Source organism: Crocodylus porosus, unplaced genomic scaffold (genome assembly GCF_001723895.1).
Source record: "Crocodylus porosus isolate Cpor-Errol unplaced genomic scaffold, CroPor_comp1, whole genome shotgun sequence".
Lineage (NCBI taxonomy): Eukaryota > Metazoa > Chordata > Crocodylia > Crocodylidae > Crocodylus > Crocodylus porosus.
Window position 1 is genome coordinate 28890553 of NW_017728910.1, and position 16039 is coordinate 28906591.

At 44.3% G+C, this 16039-nt stretch overlaps 2 protein-coding genes across 2 annotated transcripts in view; both read right to left on the reverse strand.

The window, feature by feature from the left end:
- AGTR1 (angiotensin II receptor type 1) overlaps positions 1 to 1637 on the reverse strand; it is a 22540-nt gene extending 20903 nt beyond the window's left edge. The window contains exon 1 of the mRNA XM_019532949.1: positions 1268 to 1637. The gene's annotated coding sequence lies outside the window, so the exon portion shown is untranslated. The remainder of the gene's footprint in view (positions 1 to 1267) is intronic.
- CPB1 (carboxypeptidase B1) overlaps positions 1 to 16039 on the reverse strand; it is a 118306-nt gene that overhangs the window by 88079 nt on the left and 14188 nt on the right. The window lies entirely within an intron of this gene.

Below are 16039 nucleotides of genomic sequence, written 5' to 3' on the forward strand. Positions count from 1 at the left end.
GGGCAAGGGTGGGCTGCAGATGTGAGGTGAGCTGGGATCTGCCTACTCTGTGCCTTGCTCTAGCCTTTGAAAGTGGTGTGGCGCAGCGCCATGTGCCTTGCTGCCCAGCTCACCCAGTGGTGGGACACACATGGCAATGTGCTGTTTTCAAAGGTTGCAGTGAGGCGCAGAGCCTAGCTTGCCTCGCAGCTGCAACCCACCCTTGCCCTGTGCAAAGATTGGGGGGCCATGTGTCCCCCTTGGCTCCCTGGTGCCGTGACTTTGCAGGAGCCACCAGGGACGACTTAGGCGGGGACAGGCAGGGGTCCTGGTTGGCTTCATCATTTTCAGCCTTGTGGCGCAGCTGAGGCTGGCCCCGCTCCAGCTCTGGGCACCCCAGGCGGTGCGGGGCTGGGGCTGGAGTGGGGCCGGTGCAGGGAGGAAGCCAGGGTCAGAGCAGGGCTGTGGGGTAGTGGACGCCAGCACTGCACATTGACCCCTGGCACGGGGGAAGGGGCAGCTACATGGGTGCACAGGACCCAATCCTGATCCCTTCCTAGTCTCACTCCTTTACCCTCATGCCTAGCCCCAGCCTTGCTCCTTTCCCCTCCCCCCACCCCTTCCCAAGGACTTTCATGTGGGGGGGGTTGTGCGCATGCATGCTCAGCTCTCCTCCCAATTTTTTTCTGCCTCCCCCACCCCCTCTCTCAGGTCAGCGATCGGCTGCTGGTGCCCCCCCCCCCAGTATTAGGGGGCCCATGAAGTTCAGTGCACTAAAATTGGTTTAAAATAAACCTAGATGGATGTACTATCAGACTCAACTGATTTAGGTTAAATCAGTTTATTGAACTTCTGTCCCAGATCCTCTCACAGTCCCCCAGCATCCCAGGACGTTTTTCACTTTCCCCACGACCTTCTCCCCCACCCTCAGGGTGGGGAGGCTAGCTTTGGCCCAACCTGTCTGTTCCAGCCTAGCATGGAGGTGTGCTCTGGTGTCCCCATCCCTGGCTTCTGGCCTGGGCCACTGCAGGCATGTAGCTGTATTTCTGGACTCAAAAGTGAATATCTGTTCACTTGCATATTGGTTCAATCTATGCAGTTTAGACTAACCTGTGAAGATTGAATCAATTCAGCCTTGGGTTTTTTGACCATCTGTATTTAGTCCAAGAGAGTGAGATGATATTTGAAATACAGCATAATTTAGAAAAAATAATATGTTGTATAATACTCAATTGACTTTTTTCCCTTGGTGGCCCTCTCGCTATGGCAAAAGAAAAATTGCTGGTACCTGATTAGAGAATCTTCTTCAGAATAATCTGGGATTGGATTTGTTGTACTAAGGGATGCTGCAAGTTTGACTCCTGGGATGCTATACCTTTCTGTGGACCTGGAAGGAGCAAGCAAGTTAAAGATAACTCAACCATTACAGGCCCCAAAAGAACCATCAGAATTGGGCTGAGTTGTAAAAACTGAAATGGGTTTCACAGTAGCATTTCCTGAACATTATTATCATTCTGTGTTTACTATCTTATGGCTCCAGTGTAGTAAGTATGCAAATCAGTATGGTATGTACTCTTTTTTAGTATTATGTAGGGACCAAATTCAGACTTGGTTGGAGCCTGGTCCCAGTTGGTAGTTGCACATTTAAAAATTATTATTTTTAATGTTTTATACATTTGCTAGTAGTTCCATGATAGTACACTTTCCTATCCACATTTAGGTGGTGGGTCTCTAGTTAGATAGCTAAACTTCATAGCTAGAGCATTATTTCTATAGTTGACTGGGCCAGAACTTCCAATATGAACTCTGGACCTGTGTGGTAGGAAAACTTTTCCAGATCTGCAAATAAATAGACAACTAACTTTGGTGAACTGGCAGCTTTACTTGCTGAGTGTTAAGAAAATTCTATTTACACCCTTTCTGCTCTCCTTCTGTTAGGTACTTATATGGTCCTCTTCCCTGTACCATCTGGGTGCCTCCCAAGTATGTAAAAATAGAAATAACCATAACAATCTCTTTCCTTCCCAGGCTGAAGGAGAAATACCTTAAGTAGTTTAGTGTTTGTCTGCATGTATTGAAGGAAAGCTGTGTCACAAATAGGTTTTGCAGGGAGTTCTGAATATTGCTGTGGTCATTCTAGGATAGTTCATGTTCTGACCTTCACAGTCATAAGCTTCTCTCTATTGGTCAAGAATTTCCATGTTCTAGGAGAATGTAGCTGTCATAGGCTGTTTGTAGATGAAATGAGAGGCATGTGTGCATGACATTTTAAAGCGGACTAAATGCTTTTGCTTCATTTTAATGACGTTGGTGTTTGCACACCTCAGTAGTGTATTGCGCATTAATTCCAGCCACTGTAGGAAATTTGGTGGCATAATGTGCCTTAAATAACTTGGGCACAGCAAATTAAAACTCCTCTAAGGAGTTTTAGTTTGCTGCCGCTACAGCCATGGAGTGAAGCACCAGGCTCTGTGCAGCTCCATGGCTCTGCAGGAAGCCCAGCAGACAGCCTGACATCAGCCGGAAAGCAGGCTCTGCCCAAGGAAAGTGGTGAGCCTGATCTTTTATTTTCCCACCCCCCCCGGCCTGCCTGCCTGAGCTGCGTGGGGTCCCTGTGCTGTCCCAGGTGCCTACAGACGGGTGCCACCTGTGGGGCGGGGGGACGCAGCTGATGTGGAGGGAAGCACTGGCCTCTGCCCCCCAAGCCCAGGGACCACTCCATCCACCAGCAGCTCACCCTTCCCTCCCTGCCGGAGAGGCAGGTATGCCAGCAGGGTGTGTGCACAACACAGGGATTTAATCAGCGCTAAATTGAAGCGGTGTTTTTTAAAACCCAGTGCTTCAATTTAGGGCCCCCGTTTTGTCTGCACATGCCCAGGGTCTTTGGACAGCAGCCTCTCTGGCCAGTAATGGCCAGTCCTATAGACAGTTTTGAATACTGGAGCAAGGACTCTCAGTTGCAGTGAGCAGCCAAAGCAGTGAGAGGTGAACGTAAGCGATAGTTACTGTGAGCTGTGTTAAAGGTCTGCTGTTTGTAATAGTATCTCGAGATTTCTCAAGACAGTGTCTTCATGTCTAGATACAAGCTGTAATAATAAGAAGCAAGATGGGGTATCTAAGTCTAGAGATCCTAATCCTGGCATAGATCACTGTCTATGTTGGCAGGAGCAGAATATTTCCTTGTAGGGAGGTGGGCATTGTTAGTGGGTATGACAACTTGAGCATTTAATAGCACTGAAGAGGTTAGAGCTTGACTTATTCTGAGGGCAGGTGTTCTAATTACCAGGCTATGGGCTTGGACTGGAAGCTGTCCCACTGCGGAGCCATGGTACAGGATACATGGAGCAAGATGAGGGCAAGCAAAAGGGAGCAGTAGCATAAGGATGGGTGAGCCCCAAGCCCTGGGCACTCCCTAAGTGGCAGGGTGCTAGAATAGTGGGAAGTGCCTCACCCTTCCCCCTGCCCCATGCCTCCTCCTCTTGCATTCTTCTGTCTTCAGCTCCAACAGAAGAGCAGTGGCAGTGACATAAGGGTGTGTGTGAGTAAAGGGCATTCTGGGAAATGCAATTCTGTTGAGAATCAGTGGATGGCTGTAAAAGTACTCAGCCTGTATAGCCAGAGTCCTGCAGAGAAGGTAAAGAAGGAGAAGTGGGCTAGGCCTACCCAGGGTGCAGTCCTGGCCAGTTATGTCTCTGCAAAGGTGTGAGAGACCTGGGTTCCAGTCTGTGGTCCCAAAGTTATTTCTGTTTTTATAAACAAATGACTGCTATGCTAAAAGGGACAAAATATTCTGACAAGTGATTAAGAAGCAAATACTCCCCCATTTTAGGGAAATACCATAATTGCAAGACTATAGAAGCTCACTCCCACTTGTTTATTCTCCTGGCTCAAGGAATCTTGACCTGCACCCTGGGTAGGCCTAGCCCCCTTCTCCTCCTGTACATCCTTTGCAGGACTGAGTCTGCCTTATTTAATAAAAGAATAAGTTCCGTTGCAGGGCCTGATCCTGCAGGTACATATTTCCCTTAGAAAGATACAGGACTTTTGCCAGTGTAGGGACTATGACATGAATCCCCTGGTGCACAGAACAAATACAATTAGTTTAAACTAAGTGTTAGGTCAAATCTGGTCCTAAATATACATTCTATTCAATCTTCTACCAAATATATTTCAAAACCAACAAAAATGTTTCCATGTTTCTATTTCATTCCAATAGAAACAGTTATTTTAATTTGCCCTTCCTTCCACCCTCCTCCTGCCCATTAAAACACTTCCCAGAAGAGTCTGCAATTCAAACTTTGAAACACTGTTCTTGTACATGAGGGCAGAAAAACAAACAAACAAACAACAAGGAAAGAGCCTGACTAGAAACAAGGTAAAGCAGATAAGCAGGTGTTGGTCTCCAGGCTGAGGGAAAGACAATAAGGAAAGAAACAAGCAAATGGCTCACATGTTCAAACTTAAAAATACCGAGTGCTTTGTGTTTTTTAAAGACCCATTGTGTGCCAGGGCCCAGCCACACTTGAAGAAGACCATCTTCATGACAACTCTATCTCTTCTTCCGAGCCAGAGGACTAATACCTTCTGCAATAGCAACCCCCCTACACCCAAACCCAGAGGCAGATCCAAGAGGGTGCAGTGGTGCAGCTGAACTCTACTTTGATTCCTGATCCACCCAAAGTTTAAAACCAACTGGCTGGCAGTGACAGCAGCATTTCTATTCAGGAAGCAGTGACAGGGTCAGCTGACTTCATGGCTCATTATAAACTACCCAGTTCCTTCTAAACTCTTCACTCTCTCCTTGTCAAAGGTCTTGATGTTCATCTAGTCAAACCAGACTTTCTTTCTCCTGCATTTCTGCTTTCCGTTAGCTGCTCCTGGTAAGGAAGCTCCTATTTCCCACCCTGCAGACCTGTTTTTTAACTGTAGCTAAAAACATTAACTCAGGTGTGGAAATAAGCATTGGATGCACTGTCAAGATGCTCAAGAAAACTAGATTTAGTTCTGTGAATCTGAAGAGATGTCCATTTAATGCCATTGACTGCAGGACTAATGAAACAACATATTTTGATTACAGGTCTCCCTGTGTGAATTAGCTCTTATGCAAAGACCCCTTTTATACCAAAAATTCATTATATGCGAGGTAAATTCACTCTTATGTAATCAGTGTGGTGGAAGCCTTCAGTCAGCTGCTTTGTGTGGTGCACTGTGGGAATGACACACCAAAATCTAATCTCCTTTGTGGATCTGTGCTCCTCGCTCGTTGTCTGTGACACGTGTTTCTGTAGTTGCCATCTCCATTATGGTAACATTCACCATCACCCTGTGCTTGTGTGTACTGTCTACTGTTGGTGAGTACCAAAATTGTCTTGTAAATGTGGTGGAAATGGACAGTATAGTCGAGGTCTTGGAACGTATTCCTATTTGTTACATTGTAAAGTGGGTTCCTTTTATGTGAATTCGAGTTAGGTGCCATTTTCCAGGAACGTATGTATAATATAAAGTGGGGGAAACCTACACATATGGTCCCAGGGGAACTTTGCACAAAAATGGAGCCAGGCACATGGGCTCCTTATAGAGTCAGTGGGAAAGTTAGAAATATCATGCTGAGCAGGGAGTAGCCTAGAGCTATTCCTTAGAAATGCTGGGCACGTGGGGCAGCTGGGTGAAATTGGAGTTTAGACACTTGACTTGGGGCTGCAAATTAGGTGACTTTGTCCACTCAAGTTCCAGCACAGAGGCACTTTCTTGAGGGTCCTTATCCAGATGAACAGGGCTTATCTTTTAAAATGCCATTGGCAGTAGTGTTGCCACCCACCTTTTACATACTAGCGTAATGGTGAGAACACTTTGCCCAAAAGTGGAAGAAGTTACAGCAAATCTAGAAATACCTGATAAGGTACTAACACTCACTTTCCAGGAGAATGCCCTTACCATGTGATGCAGCATAGGCAGTGTGAAGGCAGCATCCATTCCTTCTCTTGAGGCTGGGTCTTTGTGGAAACAATAGTGCAACATGGGTATTGATATAGGTGGGGCAGGGAGGGCTATTGGCCTGAGCTGGTCCTTCATAAGGTATTCACCTCAAGATCTGGGCCAGAAGGAAGCAAACCAGATGGATCCTGACTTGCTTGCTGGTTAGGACACTTGTTGGGAGGGTAGAGAATTGCAGTCTGGTCCCTACTGGATTGTCTGTGAGCTTTATATTACAAAGTCAATTGTGCAGCAAGGGATCAGAATGGAGTCTCTTCAGTTTCAGCTAAGCATCCTAACTAGCAGGCCACGGAGTCATACTCTCCCATACTTGATCTATTTATCTTCTGTTGAAAGCATTCAACAGTAAAACCCTTTGTGAATGAGCCTGAGAGAAACTAATCTGTATTTTTCCAGGTTATTATTGACCCTTTGTTTTTTACTATACTCTTCTTTTTGGTTTGAAACATGCTTTACATATCAAAGTACAAAGATCTTTCAGATATTGCCCTGAAGCAGTAATGCCTGCTGTGTTGAGGTGTATGTGTAAGTAAACCATTCAGAATAAATATCAGCCAGGAGAAGTTTGAAGCTTCCACAGATCAGCAGCGGAAGCTTTCTTCTGAATGGGCACTTGAACTTGTAGCACTGGCATTCAAGTCTTTTAATTTTAAGAGAAACAGGAATGGGACCCTAAGGCCCCATGTTTTTGCAGAACTTTTTACTTCAGGGGATTTGCAAGAACAACTAGTACATGCTAAGTAGTGGGGCTGTGCGAAGCTTTGGGTACTGAGCTCCATGTAAAAAAAAATAGTAAATTTACCACTGACTTGAGCAGAAAGCCAAATAAAAACTCTAAAATGCAACCGTACAACATTGTTGGCTGACTGATTTATTTAAAATGGGTGAATGCTAGGGGAGAGACACCTTTTTTAGTGAGATATACTTATATTTTGCAGCATTTTTTGTTTAATAAAATAATTGTATTCAAATAATTTATTGAGTTTTGCTTGTTCTTTTTATAACCAAATTACTAATTTGTTTTACTAAGCATTATTTCTGCAGTTGACTGAGCCAGGTACTTCCAATATGAACTCTTGTGATAGGAAAGCCCTATCATATCTGCAAATGGATAAAGGTCTACTTTGAGTGAATGGACAGTTTTTATTTGTACTCATGCAACCATTGAGAGTTCACAACTATAAGATGACACAAAGTGTCTGGCTATTCTGAAGTATCTTTGAAGTAGCTCAGATTTAAAATTAGATACTATTTACCTGCTATTTGCATGAAAAAACACACTTTTCAGAAGCTGCTTATGCTTGAATCGCAAATGTTGTCAACTCTCATAATTTAATTATGAATCTCATCATGTTTAGTAGTTTAATAGTCAAAGTTCCTGCAATTATAGGTTGAGACCTTCAGCATTATTTTGGTTTTTAAAAGGCAAGTTTTCAGCCCTTAAGGATGCAGAGTAAAGCCTGAAAACATAAGCTTTGGAGTCTCAGAAACCAGAAGGCAGAACCCCTCTCAGATTTATTATTATTGCTAATAATTGTTTTTGAGGTCTGACTCAGTACTTTTGAATGCTTGTAATTGGCACTAATGAGACTATTAATGACAAAGCACAGAGAACAGGCAAACTCCTACTCAGTTAGACTGGCAAAAGTTCAGAATCCTAGGAAAGAAGTCTCTAGGACATATAGCCCGAAAACATACTAGTTGAACTAAAAGATTGTCTTGCAATTTCATTTTATTTTCCAAAAAAGAGACAAAGGGAAAATTGAAAACATTCATTAGGTAAAAGTTGCAAACATATGTTGATCATTTGGAAGCAATACTGTGATTAGAAACTTCAAAAGTGTTGCTTAACTTTCTTCTTTGTGTTTGTTCTCCTTTAATTTTTCTAATGGGCTTTCATTTTTCATAGAAACTATTCTGGTACTCCAGAATGCAAGAGAAGGTATATTTAAACAAGAGTCTTCCTACCAGCATTTAGAGAATGTAAATATTCTAAGTCTTTGTATTGTTTTAACTTGACATCAGAAATTTTAAATCTGACTCATTTAACAGCTTGTTCTGCCTGAGTCATACCTGCAGCACTAAGAGCATCCTGTTTCATCACTGTGCTTTTCTTGCCTGATAAAATGTCTGTGATGAAATGATTAATAATTGTCTGTTATAAAGTTCATTTTTCTTCTAGAGTCCCCTGTCTCCCACACTGAGGAGGTTTACCACTCTCAGCATTAGTTATCTATGGATGAGTCAATGATTAAGGAAGATGTCATATTTCTTACTAAATCATGCAGCGTATCAAGACTATTAAGTCTGAATTGAAGTCTTAGACACAGCATGTGGTAAAATCTGGGCTTCTCCTTCTCAGCCTAGAGAGAGATGGAAAACCTGACAAAGGATAAAATATCCTTCAACTTCTGTTGAGTTTTTGAGTCATAAAATGTCCTATCGTGTCAGAGAGAGAATGGGACTGTGGAAGGCATAGGAAAGAATTCAGGAGAGCAGAGCACGACAAATTACTTAATCTCTATTTGACTTAATTCCTCATTTGTATAATGGGGATAGAATTATTGACCTGCCAGGACTCTTAATCTATTAATGTCAGTGAAACGTTCAGTGCCATGGTGAGGTCTGCCATAGGAACACCATGGGAACACATGCTTAGCTAGTGAAATTCCAGCGTAGCTTAGGTATAGGTGTGCGGCCCGTATTAACCAAAATAGGATTTGGATGCCTAAAATAGGGGATAAGAGTGTGTCAGAGCATTTCATATATAGGCAGTACGCACAAGGCAAGTGTAACAGGTCTGCACCCCAAGGGTGTACGTGATGCCCCCGGTGGCTGTATGGTTTTTGCCAGGCTTTGTCTCTAAGGTACCCCTCCCTTTGCTTTTGTTTGCCCTGCCTTGATGTTCATAATATATGTAGAAAGGGAGGCTGCCCATGGATCTTAGAGCAAGCCTTGGTCTTATCTCTCTGCCAGCAGATCATCCTCTCTCAGACTCTGAGGATCCCAAACAATTCTTCCCGTGTGTCCTACTGGCCTGCAAGTGCCCCAGGGCACCTGCTACCTTTGGGCTATTCATGACCTCCAAACTCCTCTACAGCTGTTCTTACTCAATACTATTCTGTGCCTTGTAGAGTCTTTGGCTTTCTCAAATTCAGCCTCCCTTTTCTCTGGCTGCAAGTCTTCAGCCCTGGCCCACTGATTTGGGTCTGGCCCTCTCAGCTTCAGCCCTCTCTGGACCTTGTGTCTCTAGCTGTGGGCCACTGACCACAGAATTTGTCCTTCTGGGCAGCTGAGCACCTGGTCTTTTGCCCTTTTGGACTGATCTCACCCCTCCTAGGCTATGGGTCCCTGACCCTGGTTCTTGTTCCTCCTGGACTATGAGTTAAACTCCCTTGGGCTACAGGTCCCTGGTTCTGGTTTATGCCTTGTTTGGACATTGGGTCCCTGGCCCATCTCCATTACTGTAGCCATTTGAGCCCAAGCCCTGGCTGAGCTCAAAGCAGTTACATGCCCCTCAGGCATGGCTCGGACCTCCACATCCCCAATAGTTCCAAACCCAAACCACTGGTTAAAACTCAAATCAAAACATAAACACTCAGCTCTAACAAAAACCCCAAGTCAGCTGGCCGTATAATAAGCTTCCCCGTCTTCCCTTGGGTCCTATTCCCCTTGCAGCAAGCATTCAGTGCCTTACTGGTGTTATCAGGGCATTCTAGGAGTCAGCAGACTCCTACTTCCATGGTAGGAGCTCTTCACTCTACGGCTAGCAGGGTCAGACTACCTGCCTAGACTCAGGCACTAGCTTTATGAGTCTCCTAACACCAGCCCCACCTGGTCAGGTAATTCTGCAGGCAGTCCCCAGGAGTTTCCCTTCTGTGCCTGATGATCCACCTGCTCTCTCTGCTAAGACTTAGCTCAGCTGTCTCCAGCCCACTGCTTCTGGGCTGCCCTCCTGCCTGCCCTTGGTGCATTTTACTGTCTTGCCTCCAGTCCCTAGGGTGAATACCTTCCCAGGGTTAGCATCTACCTGTGATTCAGAGGTCTGTCTGTTTGCTGGCAGGCAGTTCACTAGCACAGGGGTCAGCAAGTGTGCCAGTGTGGCACATGAGGTCATTTTACTCTGCATGCAACAGTTGGCCTGGGTTCTGGGCAGCTGTCGCCGGCCATGGAGCCTGGATTGCTCCCAGCAGGTGGCAGGGAGGCTGTAAGCGCTATTGTGAGCAGCCTAGACTCTGTGGCAGGCAGTAACTGCCCAGGGCCCCAGCTGGATGTGGCAGGCAGCTGGGAGACTGCAACTGGTACACAGGGTCATGAACCCTGGAGCAGCATGTACACCTTGGTGCATGGTGGTGAAGGGGCCTGTGGCAGCACAACCCTGGACCTTTCCCCACTGTGCATGCTGAGGTGCACATGTAGCTGCTACCACCACAGAGTTGGGCTGGGGCTCTGGACCCTGGTGCAGCTTTTTGCAGCAAGCCTGCTGCTTGCTGTGAGCAGCCTTGGTTCCATAGTAGCATGGCACCTGCATGCGCACCTTGGAGCACACAGCGGGAAAAGGGCAGGGGACACTGTATCCCCAGCCTCTTCCCCACTGTGCTCTCTGAGGCATGCGTGCAGGCACTACCAGCAGTAAGCTGGACCAGGACTCTGGACCCCAATGTAGCCACTTGCAGGCTTGAAGTTGCCTGCTGCAAACAGCCTGGGCAATGGGTAGACCCCTGCCACCTGCCACAGAGCCCAGGCTGCTTGCAGCAGGCAGCTGTGAATCTGCAAGTGGCTGCATCCGGGTCTGGAGACCTGGTCCAGCTTATTGCTGGCAGTGGCTGCACACATGCCTCATGGAGCACAGTGGGGAAGGGGCTGGGGCTGCGCTGCTACAATAAGGATTGGGTCCCTTGTGGCTCCTTTGCTATCCACCCCTGGCACGCCAAGTCCAGTTTGCTGTATTTTTTGGTGCTTGGCCCGAAAACATTGCTGACCCTTGCATTAGCAGCTAACTTGTTTCAAGCTTCTAGTCCTCCATGATTCAGCTTAGCCTATTATGGTTTTCTCTTAAAGTAATAGGAGCTTTCTGTTACAAAAAAAAGTTATTTCTGACAGTGGCAGAGATTGTTTTTGATTTTCTGTTTCTGTGGTGTCCCAAAATACCACTAATTCTTTGTGGGGCAAGTTCTCCATTCCAACAGATAAACTAGTGGGAGAGGAAGAGTCCTTCTGAAACTCCAAGTTTAGGTACTTCGATCTGACTCTGATTTGACTTGTATAGACTTACCATATTTCCAGTTTCAAAAAAGAGGACAGCTGTGGTGGGGAGGGGGTATATGATTGTGAAGGAGGAAGTGATATGCCCATGCCCTGCCTCTCATTCCCGAGCCACAGCCCCCCAGCCCTGCTGCTGCCCCTCACTCCTGACTCATAGTACCCCATCCCCCAAACCATGCTGGTGCCCCTCACTTGCAATCCGTAGCCTCCCCCCACCCTTAGTCCCTGCTGATACCCCTTACTCCTGACCCACAGCCCTCTGCCCCCCAGATCTGCTGCCCATGCAGCCCCAATGCCAGCAGGCGCACACACGCCTCCCTTCCTGCAGCTGCTGGGGCCTGTGCACAGACCATGTGATGTTCTGGCCTCCAATTACCTTCCCCCACTGCTGCCAGCCTTAAGTAGCTCCTTACTGGGACACTGGGAGATGCCAGAAAAGTGGAGGCACAGCAAAAATCCCAGACATTTTAAAAACTGCCCACACGGAGATGGGAGAACCCAAAAAGAAGACATGTCTGGGAAAACTTGGATGTATGGTAACCCTAATGTGTATCAGTAAGAACGAGCAATAATTAGAATGGAATCAATGAAGTTACCATTATGAATCTAGTATAAGTGTTGTAATTCTCAGGCCTTCAACTTTTTAAAAGCAAATAATTTTTTAAAGCAAAGCATTCTATGGGCAGGAAGTTGTTGGGCTCAAACGAGCTCAACAAAGTACTTATCCAGCCTCATCTTGAAACCTCCAAGGATGGTGACTGCAGGACCTCTGCTTATCAGCCCATCAAGAAAACAAAGCCTCTCTCTCATTAGTTCAAACTCTTCTTAAACAGTTTTTTGCAAAGCATTTTTAAGGAAGAAGGAAAGGACATTACCAGCTGACCTGTTGATTAGCTCCTAAAAGCTCTAAGTAGACATTATTCTGTCTGCTTTTGTTCCAGTGAAATTGGAGACACACACACAGACATCCCTCAGCTTTAGCTAGCATATGCCAGCTGGGGTCTGTGCTGTGGTGGGTGGAGGGGAGATCTCTACTTGAGCAGAGAGCGGTGAGGGGTGGGGCATGGGGAAGGCAGATGCTGCTGTCTCTTGGCTGCAGTCTCCACCTTCTTCTCAGCCAGCCGGAGCTCCAGCTAAGGAGGAAAGGGGGTGGGGGGCCAGCCCTGCTCTCTGGAGCAGACAGCCCAGCCCAGTCCAGGGCTAAAAAGCATGCTGGGATACTAGGGGACTTTGTTTAAATTAAACCAGGAAGGAAGTTCTATAAACTGTTTTGACCCAAATCAGTTAAGTCTGATGCTGAATTCAACCAGGTTTATCTTAAACCAGTTTTGGCCATTTTAAAACTAGGTTATGTGCACTGAACATCTGTTCTGTTACAGGTTTCAACCAATTTTTGATATCTTAAACCGTGCTTAGTATGAGTAGTTGGCTCATAGGCTCTTTCTTTGAAAACCCAATGGGCTATATAACCAACAGTTCATATTGCATTTTATGCTTATCAAAAAAGACTTTTTCTCGACCTACTAACATAGGAGATTCTTACGTGCTGGATCAAATTATGTTAGCGTGTTCTTATTTTGTATCACTGGAGATGAAATCATTGAGAAAAATGATTTTAAGAATGTATGCAAGTATTAGCTTATACAAATATTTACTTATCCAAACAGTATTCACAAATGCACACATGCAACTGTGCCAGTATTATGTCACTGAGCTGATACATTTAAAAAGAAGCTAATTATACCAAATATAGCATCATGTGTAAGTCTGTCTGGTTTTACAGGATACTACACTCTATTCAAGGGTTTCTAACTTTGGGGAGAAACCCTCTTCTTTGTGCCAAAGCTGCTTAGATGTAAGTCTTTTCTCTCTCCTTCCCCCCAAAAATATGTTTTTACAACTTACACTTGACTCAGTGTGTTGTTTTGAGTTAAGTCTAAGTAACAGAAGCTGATTCAGGATGTAAGTATGGCTGAGCCACTAGGTAATTGTGACCCTAATATAATCAAGTTAGCCATGCTCACAGCCAGGGAGATCATACTAGGACACTTTTTAAGAAGGGAAACTTGAAAAAAGTATTTTCGAAACTATGTGAAGGGAAAAGTTTAAAAGATGAAAAGCCAGAGATCAGCATGGATGCTTTTAATGAATACTTCATTATAGCTGCCAAAGAAAATCACAGGTAGAAACAGAACAGTATGGTTAAATAGCAAAGTACAAGTGCTTACTCAGACTAGAATCTCAGCCCATGTGAATCTAAGCTTTAGCAAGTATGTTGTAGAACAGTGGAGTCAGCCTTTTTGGTAGTTGTGCTACAGATTAGTCCCGCATTCTCCCCAAGGGCCATTCTGATCCCCTTCCTCTGCCCAATCTGCTGCTTTTTTTCTGGTTCCTTCCCTGTGTTTCTTGCCTAATCTGATGTTCTGCTGTCCGCTTCCAGCCTTATTTGCTGCTGTGCTGCCTATTTCCTCCCCCATCTGCTGCATGCCACACAGAGGCCACTTGTGTGTGCGCCACAGGTTGGCCACCCCTGTTGTAGAAACTGTGGAAGGCCTGGTCCTATAGAAATAGATCCCACTGATGCAAAATGTCTCTTAAATTTAGATTGGAGAAGGATTAGGAGGAAATTGAAGAATAAGAAAAAAAACAGAAAAGGGAAAAAGAAAAAAGAAAACCAAACCCAGATCCAGAATGAAATACAGTAAGTCAAAGAGATCACCAGACTGCTAGTGGAACAAACAAGGGGCTGAAGGGTCAAATTCTATTACCTTTGTCATGTCAAAATGGGAATGCTCACAGAATAGAATACCATGACTAAAGATAGTAGAATTTGGACCCAAATTATTTGTACCCTGATCATTTTAATACTTAATACAATTTTAAACAGGGTTATCTTGTATTGGTCTCTCAGAGGAATAAGTTAAATTGTTAGTAAACCTACTAATGAACTAACAGTTTCCTATCCATGTGTGTTTTGAAGATGGTAGTTAAAGGCTGTAAAAGTGAGGCAAAGCCAGAGGTAAAGGTACCAAAAAGAGAAGCTAGAACAACTTGAGAAATTAGGTGGATTTACATTGTATTTAACATTTTATTTTATGTTTTGCTTTAAAAATTAAAACAAATCTTTCAGTTGCAATAAATCCCCAGGCCCAGATGGTCTCCTCCAAAGGAGGGCTGGAAGAACTGAAAAATGAAGTAGTTACACTGAGAAAAAAATGTCAACTCTATCATTGTAGTGCACCATATCGTACATCATTTGAACATCTATGGCTTGATCCTACTCTGCCTTAGTAATCTATGCTTTAATATGTATTATATTGGCAAATACATCTACAAAGTGGTTGGAAGATTAAAGATAATACAGTTAGGTAGTACTTTATGTGCTTAGTGTACTGCATGGATATTAAACAGATTATTCATCAAAGCAACCCCTTAAGACTGGTGGGAAAATGTTGCTACTTCCATTTCACAAAACTTGTATTTGTATTTACTGTCTTTGGAAGACATAGTGGGCAAATTTACACATGCATTAATAAGTTTTTACTAATGCACATTAAATGTAGTACCTCCAACATGAGGTACTAAATAAATACACATTAGATTGTGCTAATGTGCAGTAGTGCAAGCTTTTTTAGTGCTTAATGTGCAGTAGCCTATTGTACTGTGCATTAGTGTATTAGCACTTTGTTGTGCTGGTTTAAGGTGCTGTAGAATAGGTTACTGTGGATTAAAGCACTAGTCCCATGCACTGTGTACATCCCAGTGATGGTCCCTGAATTAGAATTAGGGCCTTTCTGACCCCTTGTTTATGCTTTTTTCCTCAACCACACAGAATACCAACACTGGACTCCCTGATAGATACTAATAACAGTCCCATGAAGGAATCAGTTTTAAACAAGTGAGCTTTCTTTTGTTATTGGGAAAATTAGTTGTGGAAAATTAATGCCAATAGAACTGTGAAGTACAATAGTAACGTACCCGTCATGAACCCCATCATATTTTAGAATGATGTGGGATATCATGATTGTTTTCTTGAGTTTGTTTTATTGGTATGGTATGTATGGTCTTATTGAAAAGTTAATGTTAAGCTGTATTCTTTTATGCTACTTTTAATCACTGTAAGCATTATGTTATGCTGTCTGTAGATACCTTAATGATTTTGGACATGGTTTAGTCAGAGGAGCTGAGAGATGCATACCCAGAAAATGGAGCATCTCTTGTCATTGAGTTCTAGGACAAAGACAATTGCCACTCTAATACAGGCAGAAGGTCTGTTGTTGGGACTGGCACACAAAGGACTGACTGACTGACTGCAGTGGGAAAATCAACTTGTCAATAGCAAAGGCATCTCAGAGAAATGGGCCATTAGCTAGAGGGGTATAGGAGAACCTTGTCTGCCATTAGCTGGAGGAATTTCAGATGTCCAGGAAGGAAACTGTAGCTGTGTTGGTCTAAGGACATAGGCAAGTCAGGTTATTTGGATAGATGTGGTATTTTTTATGAGATCAACTGAGTAGCTGGAAAAAAGTTCTTTGCAAGCTTTCAGGCACAATCACCTGTCTTCAGGCATAGGGCATCTCCGCTGTTCTGAGATCTCCAAGGAACGAAAGACGCTAAAAGTGTGACAGGATGCCAGTGAGAATGTAAATAGGTGGAAATTGGGAAAACAAAAGGTAGAGAAGGGAAGCGGAGTGGGGGAAGTGAAAGGTAAGTAAGGGAGACTCTACTGAGTAGTTGGAAAAAAAATATGAAACTGGAGTAGTCTCCCTTACTTACCTTTGGCTCCCCACCTCGTTTCCTC